The sequence below is a fragment of the Mesoplodon mirus genome, assembly GCF_964341445.2.
Source record: "Mesoplodon mirus genome assembly, chromosome: 1".
Lineage (NCBI taxonomy): Eukaryota > Metazoa > Chordata > Mammalia > Artiodactyla > Ziphiidae > Mesoplodon > Mesoplodon mirus.
Genome location: NC_138976.1, coordinates 142,632,355 through 142,643,987, shown reverse-complemented (window position 1 = coordinate 142,643,987; position 11,633 = coordinate 142,632,355).

Sequence of the window (11,633 nt, the reverse complement as noted above, 5' to 3'; positions counted from 1 at the left end):
TAGTTGTACGTTTCTAAGGGTCAGGTCCTCTCCACTGTTGCCGGCCTAAGGCTTAGTTCACCATATAGCAATGTATATATTGACCTATTTTCCCCTCGACTTTCTGTGATCCACTACATCTCACCTTTCTGTGCAGACAAGCCATTTGAAATACCCTTAACTTATTTCACAGCCAATAAGGCTTTGAAATAATGTGTATTTTTTAGAGAAATCTTCTTATATAATTAGGCAGAAAATCTGAACTGCCATAGTTTTCAAAACAGCATAATTTCACTCTTCTCAATGATTAATCTGTTGTATTACACAACCTTTGTGTATTTAGCTTTATCAATGACATGTCCTTTAAAAATGTTTTAGAGATCCTACCAGTCTTTGAAAACATCCTCGTGCCTTGTTTCAGTTCCAGTTTATGTATATTTTCTGCCTTGCACCCGATTATTCCTACATCTGATGGATGGCCTTGGGAATCTAATTCTGGTATTGATTGTTTTGGCTGATTGTCTCCCCTTGTAGCTGCTTTCTTCATTATTGTGTAAATTTAGATCATGAGCTCATGTTTAGCTAAACAGCTGACCTTGTAAGAGGCTTAGGTGTGAACGCTCGTAAGTTTCAGAAGAAAGACGGCAAAGATTTATATGTTTCCCTCCAATGAGTGGCCCTCAAGTACCCAGTTTTCTACAAGTGTTGGTCCAATACTCCCTCTAGAGGCAGGGGACTCAGACAGGGCTGCTTTGAGGCCCCCGATCTGGGGCAATGGCGGTTGGCGGCCTGTGGCCCGGGCAGGAGCCACTCCGCGTGTGTCCCAGGGACCCATCTGCCTGTGAGCCTCGGTCACCTGGCAGGAAGCTACGATGCCCAGACCTATCCTTAGCTGTGCAGCGAGGTGTACTGCGCAGACAGGTTCCACACACACTTCAAGTAAGAGGGCGGCCTGAGTGGAAAGGTGAGAGTTTGGGCAGCTGTGCAGACAAAGAAAGCGCCCTTAGGCCTGGGCCTAAATGCTTGTGACACTCCACTGGGCCTGCCGGGCTCTGAGGGCCCTGCCCTGGGCCCCCTGCTCCCCTGCCCTTTGTTCAGTCACAGCAGAGATGGCCACACCCACTCCCACAGTGAGGGCAGTGTTCCAACCTCCCTCTGCCCCGCCCCCTCTCCGCAGGTTACCATGGACTACAGAGGCTGCATTCTGAGGCCAGGGCGTTCCGAGAATGCCAAGGGCAGACATGATGACCTTAAATGATTTCCTCTTGTGTCAGTTTTGGTAAACTTTAGGAGCTAGGAAATGGTCCACTTGACAGAAATGTTCAAATTTACTGGCATTTCATATATTCTCTGCTCTAACATTGTCCTGACTCTTTCTGTATATTATTTACTTATGTTTTTGTTTTCCTTAATCAAAGTGTGTCTTTTAAATCTTTTCAAAGAAGATTCTTTGGACTTACTAAATCACCTCAATTTTATACGTTTTCTGTTGTATTAAGTTCTGCTCCTATCTTTATTTAACTTTTTTCTATGTTCTCAGGGTTTATTGTTTTCATCTTCTGATGTCAATTAAAACACTTGGTTATTCATTTTAATAAATCTTTTTACTTATAAAGATTTGAACTTTTGAAGATTCCAGCTTACTTGTACGTTTCTAAGGGTCAGGTTCTCTCCACTGTTGCCGGCCTAAGGCTTAGTTCACCATATAGCAATGTATATATTGACCTATTTTCCCCTCGACTTTCTGTGATCCACTACATCTCACCTTTCTGTGCAGACAAGCCATTTGAAATACCCTTAACTTATTTCACAGCCAATAAGGCTTTGAAATAATGTGTATTTTTTAGAGAAATCTTCTTATATAATTAGGCAGAAAATCTGACCTGCCATAGTTTTCAAAACAGCATAATTTCACTCTTCTCAATGATTAATCTGTTGTATTACACAACCTTTGTGTATTTAGCTTTATCAATGACATGTCCTTTAAAAATGTTTTAGAGATCCTACCAGTCTTTGAAAACATCCTCGTGCCTTGTTTCAGTTCCAGTTTATGTATATTTTCTGCCTTGCACCCGATTATTCCTACATCTGATGGATGGCCTTGGGAATCTAATTCTGGTATTGATTGTTTTGGCTGATTATCTCCCCTTGTAGCTGCTTTCTTCATTACTGTGTAAATTTAGATCATGAGCTCATGTTTAGCTAAACAGCTGACCTTGTAAGAGGCTTAGGTGTGAACGCTCGTAAGTTTCAGAAGAAAGACGGCAAAGATTTATTTGTGTCCCTCCAATGAGTGGCCCTCAAGGACCCCGTTTTGTACAAGTGTTGGTCCAATACTCCCTCTAGAGGCAGGGGACTCAGACAGGGCTGCTTTGCGGCCCCCGATCTGGGGCAATGGCGGTTGGCGGCCTGTGGCCCGGGCAGGAGCCTCTCCGCGTGTGTCCCAGGGACCCATCTGCCTGTGAGCATCGGTCACCTGGCAGGAAGCTACGATGCCCAGACCTATGCTTAGCTGTGCAGCGTGGTGTACTGCGCGGACAGGTTCCACACACACTTCAAGTAAGAGGGCGGCCTGAGTGGAAAGGTGAGAGTTTGGGCAGCTGTGCAGACAAAGAAAGCGCCCTTTGGCCTGGGCCTAAATGCTTGTGACACTCCACTGGGCCTGCCGGGCTCTGAGGGCCCTGCCCTGGGCCCCCTGCTCCCCTGCCCTTTGTTCAGTCACAGCAGAGATGGCCACACCCACTCCCTCAGTGAGGGCAGTGTTCCAACCTCCCTCAGCCCCGCCCCCTCTCCGCAGGTTACCATGGACTACAGAGGCTGCATTCTGAGGCCAGGGCGTTCTGAGAATGCCAAGGGCAGACATGATGACCTTAAATGATTTCCTCTTGTGTCAGTTTTGGTAAACTTTAGGAGCTAGGAAATGGTCCACTTGACAGAAATGTTCAAATTTACTGGCATTTCATATATTCTCTGCTCTAACATTGTCCTGACTCTTTCTGTATATTCTTTACTTATGTTTTTGTTTTCCTTAATCAAAGTGTGTCTTTTAAATCTTTTCAAAGAAGATTCTTTGGACTTACTAAATCACCTGAATTTTATACGTTTTCTGTTGTATTAAGTTCTGCTCATATCTTTATTTAACTTTTTTCTATATTCTCAGGGTTTATTCTTTTCATCTTCTGATGTCAATTAAAACACTTGGTTATTCATTTTAATAAATCTTTTTACTTATAAAAATTTGAACTTTTGAAGATTCCAGCTTACTTGTACGTTTCTAAGGGTCAGGTCCTCTCCACTGTTGCCGGCCTAAGGCTTAGTTCACCATATAGCAATGTATATATTGACCTATTTTCCCCTCGACTTTCTGTGATCCACTACATCTCACCTTTCTGTGCAGACAAGCCCTTTGAAATACCCTTAACTTATTTCACAGCCAATAAGGCTTTGAAATAATGTTTATTTTTTAGAGAAATCTTCTTATATAATTAGGCAGAAAATCTGACCTGCCATAGTTTTCAAAACAGCATAATTTCACTCTTCTCAATGATTAATCTGTTGTATTACACAACCTTTGTGTATTTAGCTTTATCAATGACATGATCTTTAAAAATGTTTTAGAGATCCTACCAGTCTTTGAAAACATCCTCGTGCCTTGTTTCAGTTCCAGTTTTATGAATATTTTCTGCCTTGCACCCGATTATTCCTACATCTGATGGATGGCCTTGGGAATCTAATTCTGGTATTGATTGTTTTGGCTGATTCTCTCCCCTTATAGCTGCTTTCTTCATTATTGTGTAAATTTAGATCATGAGCTCATGTTTAGCTAAACAGCTGACCTTGTAAGAGGCTTAGGTGTGAACGCTCGTAAGTTTCAGCAGAAAGTCGGCAAAGATTTATTTGTGTCCCTCCAATGAGTGGCCCTCAAGGACCCCGTTTTCTACAAGTGTTGGTCCAATACTCCCTCTAGAGGCAGGGGACTCAGACAGGGCTGCTTTGCGGCCCCCGAACTGGGGCAGGGGCAGTGGGCGGCCTGTGGCCCGGGCAGGAGCCTCTCCGCGTGTGTCCCAGGGACCCATCTGCCTGTGAGCCTCGGTCACCTGGCAGGAAGCTACGATGCCCAGACCTATGCTTAGCTGTGCAGCGAGGTGTACTGCGCGGACAGGTTCCACACACACTTCAAGTAAGAGGGCGGCCTGAGTGGAAAGGTGAGAGTTTGGGCAGCTGTGCAGACAAAGAAAGCGCCCTTTGGCCTGGGCCTAAATGCTTGTGACACTCCACTGGGCCTGCCGGGCTCTGAGGGCCCTGCCCTGGGCCCCCTGCTCCCCTGCCCTTTGTTCAGTCACAGCAGAGATGGCCACACCCACTCCCTCAGTGAGGGCAGTGTTCCAACCTCCCTCAGCCCCGCCCCCTCTCCGCAGGTTACCATGGACTACAGAGGCTGCATTCTGAGGCCAGGGCGTTCCGAGAATGCCAAGGGCAGACATGATGACCTTAAATGATTTCCTCTTGTGTCAGTGTTGGTAAACTTTAGGAGCTAGGAAATGGTCCACTTGACAGAAATGTTCAAATTTACTGGCATTTCATATATTCTCTGCTCTAACATTGTCCTGACTCTTTCTGTATATTCTTTACTTATGTTTTGGTTTTCCTTAATCAAAGTGTGTCTTTTAAATCTTTTCAAAGAAGATTCTTTGGACTTACTAAATCACCGGAATTTTATACGTTTTCTGTTGTATTAAGTTCTGCTCCTATCTTTATTTATCTTTGTTCTATGTTCTCAGGGTTTATTGTTTTCATCTTCTGATGTCAATTAAAACACTTGGTTATTCATTTTAATAAATCTTTTTACTTATAAAGATTTGAACTTTTGAAGATTCCAGCTTACTTGTACGTTTCTAAGGGTCAGGTTCTCTCCACTGTTGCCGGCCTAAGGCTTAGTTCACCATATAGCAATGTATATATTGACCTATTTTCCCCTCGACTTTCTGTGATCCACTACATCTCACCTTTCTGTGCAGACAAGCCATTTGAAATACCCTTAACTTATTTCACAGCCAATAAGGCTTTGAAATAATGTGTAATTTTTAGAGAAATCTTCTTATATAATTAGGCAGAAAATCTGACCTGCCATAGTTTTCAAAACAGCATAATTTCACTCTTCTCAATGATTAATCTGTTGTATTACACAACCTTTGTGTATTTAGCTTTATCAATGACATGTCCTTTAAAAATGTTTTAGAGATCCTACCAGTCTTTGAAAACATCCTCGTGCCTTGTTTCAGTTCCAGTTTATGTATAATTTCTGCCTTGCACCCGATTATTCCTACATCTGATGGATGGCCTTGGGAATCTAATTCTGGTATTGATTGTTTTGGCTGATTGTCTCCCCTTGTAGCTGCTTTCTTCATTATTGTGTAAATTTAGATCATGACCTCATGTTTAGCTAAACAGCTGACCTTGTAAGAGGCTTAGGTGTGAACGCTCATAAGTTTCAGAAGAAAGACGGCAAAGATTTATTTGTTTCCCTCCAATGAGTGGACCTCAAGGACCCCGTTTTCTACAAGTGTTGGTCCAATACTCCCTGTAGAGGCAGGGGACTCAGACAGGGCTGCTTTGCGGCCCCCGATCTGGGGCAATGGCTGTTGGCGGACTGTGGCCCGGGCAGGAGCCTCTCCGCGTGTGTCCCAGTGACCCATCTGCCTGTGAGCCTCGGTCACCTGGCAGGAAGCTACGATGCCCAGACCTATGCTTAGCTGTGCAGCGAGGTGTACTGCGCGGACAGGTTCCACACACACTTCAAGTAAGAGGGCGGCCTGAGTGGAAAGGTGAGAGTTTGGGCAGCTGTGCAGACAAAGAAAGCGCCCTTTGGCCTGGGCCTAAATGCTTGTGACACTCCACTGGGCCTGCCGGGCTCTGAGGGCCCTGCCCTGGGCCCCCTGCTCCCCTGCCCTTTGTTCAGTCACAGCAGAGATGGCCACACCCACTCCCACAGTGAGGGCAGTGTTCCAACCTCCCTCAGCCCCGCCCCCTCTCCGCAGGTTACCATGGACTACAGAGGCTGCATTCTGAGGCCAGGGCGTTCCGAGAATGCCAAGGGCAGACATGATGACCTTAAATGATTTCCTCTTGTGTCAGTTTTGGTAAACTTTAGGAGCTAGGAAATGGTCCACTTGACAGAAATGTTCAAATTTACTGGCATTTCATATATTCTCTGCTCTAACATTGTCCTGACTCTTTCTGTATATTCTTTACTTATGTTTTTGTTTTCCTTAATCAAAGTGTGTCTTTTAAATCTATTCAAAGAAGATTCTTTGGACTTACTAAATCACCTGAATTTTATACGTTTTCTGTTGTATTAAGTTCTGCTCCTATCTTTATTTAACTTTTTTCTATGTTCTCAGGGTTTATTGTTTTCATCTTCTGATGTCAATTAAAACACTTGGTTATTCATTTTAATAAATCTTTTTACTTATAAAGATTTGAACTTTTGAAGATTCCAGCTTACTTGTACGTTTCAAAGGGTCAGGTCCTCTCCACTGTTGCCGGCCTAAGGCTTAGTTCACCATATAGCAATGTATATATTGACCTATTTTCCCCTCGACTTTCTGTGATCCACTACATCTCACCTTTCTTTGCAGACAAGCCATTTGAAATACCCTTAACTTATTTCACAGCCAATAAGGCTTTGAAATAATGTTTATTTTTTAGAGAAATCTTCTTATATAATTAGGCAGAAAATCTGACCTGCCATAGTTTTCAAAACAGCATAATTTCACTCTTCTCAATGATTAATCTGTTGTATTACACAACCTTTGTGTATTTAGCTTTATCAATGACATGTCCTTTAAAAATGTTTTAGAGATCCTACCAGTCTTTGAAAACATCCTCGTGCCTTGTATCAGTTCCAGTTTTATGTATATTTTCTGCCTTGCACCCGATTATTCCTACATCTGATGGATGGCCTTGGGAATCTAATTCTGGTATTGATTGTTTTGGCTGATTGTCTCCCCTTGTAGCTGCTTTCTTCATTATTGTGTAAATTTAGATCATGAGCTCATGTTTAGCTAAACAGCTGACCTTGTAAGAGGGTTAGGTGTGAACGCTCATAAGTTTCAGAAGAAAGACGGCAAAGATTTATTTGTGTCCCTCCAATGAGTGGCCCTCAAGGACCCCGTGTTCTACAAGTGTTGGTCCAATACACCCTCGAGAGGCAGGGGACTCCGACAGGGCTGCTTTGCGGCCCCCGAACTGGGGCAGGGGCAGTGGGCGGCCTGTGGCCCGGGCAGGAGCCTCTCCGCGTGTGTCCCAGGGACCCATCTGCCTGTGAGCCTCGGTCACCTGGCAGGAAGCTACGATGCCCAGACCTATGCTTAGCTGTGCAGCGAGGTGTACTGCGCGGACAGGTTCCACACACACTTCAAGTAAGAGGGCGGCCTGAGTGGAAAGGTGAGAGTTTGGGCAGCTGTGCAGACAAAGAAAGCGCCCTTTGGCCTGGGCCTAAATGCTTGTGACACTCCACTGGGCCTGCCGGGCTCTGAGGGCCCTGCCCTGGGCCCCCTGCTCCCCTGCCCTTTGTTCAGTCACAGCAGAGATGGCCACACCCACTCCCTCAGTGAGGGCAGTGTTCCAACCTCCCTCAGCCCCGCCCCCTCTCCGCAGGTTACCATGGACTACAGAGGCTGCATTCTGAGGCCAGGGCGTTCCGAGAATGCCAAGGGCAGACATGATGACCTTAAATGATTTCCTCTTGTGTCAGTTTTGGTAAACTTTAGGAGCTAGGAAATGGTCCACTTGACAGAAATGTTCAAATTTACTGGCATTTCATATATTCTCTGCTCTAACATTGTCCTGACTCTTTCTGTATATTCTTTACTTATGTTTTTGTTTTCCTTAATCAAAGTGTGTCTTTCAAATCTTTTCAAAGAAGATTCTTTGGACTTACTAAATCACCTGAATTTTATACGTTTTCTGTTGTATTAAGTTCTGCTCCTATCTTTATTTAACTTTTTTCTATGTTCTCAGGGTTTATTGTTTTCATCTTCAGATGTCAATTAAAACACTTGGTTATTCATTTTAATAAATCTTTTTACTTATAAAGATTTGAACTTTTGAAGATTCCAGCTTAGTTGTACGTTTCTAAGGGTCAGGTCCTCTCCACTGTTGCCGGCCTAAGGCTTAGTTCACCATATAGCAATGTATATATTGACCTATTTTCCCCTCGACTTTCTGTGATCCACTACATCTCACCTTTCTGTGCAGACAAGCCATTTGAAATACCCTTAACTTATTTCACAGCCAATAAGGCTTTGAAATAATGTGTATTTTTTAGAGAAATCTTCTTATATAATTAGGCAGAAAATCTGAACTGCCATAGTTTTCAAAACAGCATAATTTCACTCTTCTCAATGATTAATCTGTTGTATTACACAACCTTTGTGTATTTAGCTTTATCAATGACATGTCCTTTAAAAATGTTTTAGAGATCCTACCAGTCTTTGAAAACATCCTCGTGCCTTGTTTCAGTTCCAGTTTATGTATATTTTCTGCCTTGCACCCGATTATTCCTACATCTGATGGATGGCCTTGGGAATCTAATTCTGGTATTGATTGTTTTGGCTGATTGTCTCCCCTTGTAGCTGCTTTCTTCATTATTGTGTAAATTTAGATCATGAGCTCATGTTTAGCTAAACAGCTGACCTTGTAAGAGGCTTAGGTGTGAACGCTCGTAAGTTTCAGAAGAAAGACGGCAAAGATTTATATGTTTCCCTCCAATGAGTGGCCCTCAAGTACCCAGTTTTCTACAAGTGTTGGTCCAATACTCCCTCTAGAGGCAGGGGACTCAGACAGGGCTGCTTTGAGGCCCCCGATCTGGGGCAATGGCGGTTGGCGGCCTGTGGCCCGGGCAGGAGCCACTCCGCGTGTGTCCCAGGGACCCATCTGCCTGTGAGCCTCGGTCACCTGGCAGGAAGCTACGATGCCCAGACCTATCCTTAGCTGTGCAGCGAGGTGTACTGCGCAGACAGGTTCCACACACACTTCAAGTAAGAGGGCGGCCTGAGTGGAAAGGTGAGAGTTTGGGCAGCTGTGCAGACAAAGAAAGCGCCCTTAGGCCTGGGCCTAAATGCTTGTGACACTCCACTGGGCCTGCCGGGCTCTGAGGGCCCTGCCCTGGGCCCCCTGCTCCCCTGCCCTTTGTTCAGTCACAGCAGAGATGGCCACACCCACTCCCACAGTGAGGGCAGTGTTCCAACCTCCCTCTGCCCCGCCCCCTCTCCGCAGGTTACCATGGACTACAGAGGCTGCATTCTGAGGCCAGGGCGTTCCGAGAATGCCAAGGGCAGACATGATGACCTTAAATGATTTCCTCTTGTGTCAGTTTTGGTAAACTTTAGGAGCTAGGAAATGGTCCACTTGACAGAAATGTTCAAATTTACTGGCATTTCATATATTCTCTGCTCTAACATTGTCCTGACTCTTTCTGTATATTATTTACTTATGTTTTTGTTTTCCTTAATCAAAGTGTGTCTTTTAAATCTTTTCAAAGAAGATTCTTTGGACTTACTAAATCACCTCAATTTTATACGTTTTCTGTTGTATTAAGTTCTGCTCCTATCTTTATTTAACTTTTTTCTATGTTCTCAGGGTTTATTGTTTTCATCTTCTGATGTCAATTAAAACACTTGGTTATTCATTTTAATAAATCTTTTTACTTATAAAGATTTGAACTTTTGAAGATTCCAGCTTACTTGTACGTTTCTAAGGGTCAGGTTCTCTCCACTGTTGCCGGCCTAAGGCTTAGTTCACCATATAGCAATGTATATATTGACCTATTTTCCCCTCGACTTTCTGTGATCCACTACATCTCACCTTTCTGTGCAGACAAGCCATTTGAAATACCCTTAACTTATTTCACAGCCAATAAGGCTTTGAAATAATGTGTATTTTTTAGAGAAATCTTCTTATATAATTAGGCAGAAAATCTGACCTGCCATAGTTTTCAAAACAGCATAATTTCACTCTTCTCAATGATTAATCTGTTGTATTACACAACCTTTGTGTATTTAGCTTTATCAATGACATGTCCTTTAAAAATGTTTTAGAGATCCTACCAGTCTTTGAAAACATCCTCGTGCCTTGTTTCAGTTCCAGTTTATGTATATTTTCTGCCTTGCACCCGATTATTCCTACATCTGATGGATGGCCTTGGGAATCTAATTCTGGTATTGATTGTTTTGGCTGATTATCTCCCCTTGTAGCTGCTTTCTTCATTACTGTGTAAATTTAGATCATGAGCTCATGTTTAGCTAAACAGCTGACCTTGTAAGAGGCTTAGGTGTGAACGCTCGTAAGTTTCAGAAGAAAGACGGCAAAGATTTATTTGTGTCCCTCCAATGAGTGGCCCTCAAGGACCCCGTTTTGTACAAGTGTTGGTCCAATACTCCCTCTAGAGGCAGGGGACTCAGACAGGGCTGCTTTGCGGCCCCCGATCTGGGGCAATGGCGGTTGGCGGCCTGTGGCCCGGGCAGGAGCCTCTCCGCGTGTGTCCCAGGGACCCATCTGCCTGTGAGCATCGGTCACCTGGCAGGAAGCTACGATGCCCAGACCTATGCTTAGCTGTGCAGCGTGGTGTACTGCGCGGACAGGTTCCACACACACTTCAAGTAAGAGGGCGGCCTGAGTGGAAAGGTGAGAGTTTGGGCAGCTGTGCAGACAAAGAAAGCGCCCTTTGGCCTGGGCCTAAATGCTTGTGACACTCCACTGGGCCTGCCGGGCTCTGAGGGCCCTGCCCTGGGCCCCCTGCTCCCCTGCCCTTTGTTCAGTCACAGCAGAGATGGCCACACCCACTCCCTCAGTGAGGGCAGTGTTCCAACCTCCCTCAGCCCCGCCCCCTCTCCGCAGGTTACCATGGACTACAGAGGCTGCATTCTGAGGCCAGGGCGTTCTGAGAATGCCAAGGGCAGACATGATGACCTTAAATGATTTCCTCTTGTGTCAGTTTTGGTAAACTTTAGGAGCTAGGAAATGGTCCACTTGACAGAAATGTTCAAATTTACTGGCATTTCATATATTCTCTGCTCTAACATTGTCCTGACTCTTTCTGTATATTCTTTACTTATGTTTTTGTTTTCCTTAATCAAAGTGTGTCTTTTAAATCTTTTCAAAGAAGATTCTTTGGACTTACTAAATCACCTGAATTTTATACGTTTTCTGTTGTATTAAGTTCTGCTCATATCTTTATTTAACTTTTTTCTATATTCTCAGGGTTTATTCTTTTCATCTTCTGATGTCAATTAAAACACTTGGTTATTCATTTTAATAAATCTTTTTACTTATAAAAATTTGAACTTTTGAAGATTCCAGCTTACTTGTACGTTTCTAAGGGTCAGGTCCTCTCCACTGTTGCCGGCCTAAGGCTTAGTTCACCATATAGCAATGTATATATTGACCTATTTTCCCCTCGACTTTCTGTGATCCACTACATCTCACCTTTCTGTGCAGACAAGCCCTTTGAAATACCCTTAACTTATTTCACAGCCAATAAGGCTTTGAAATAATGTTTATTTTTTAGAGAAATCTTCTTATATAATTAGGCAGAAAATCTGACCTGCCATAGTTTTCAAAACAGCATAATTTCACTCTTCTCAATGATTAAT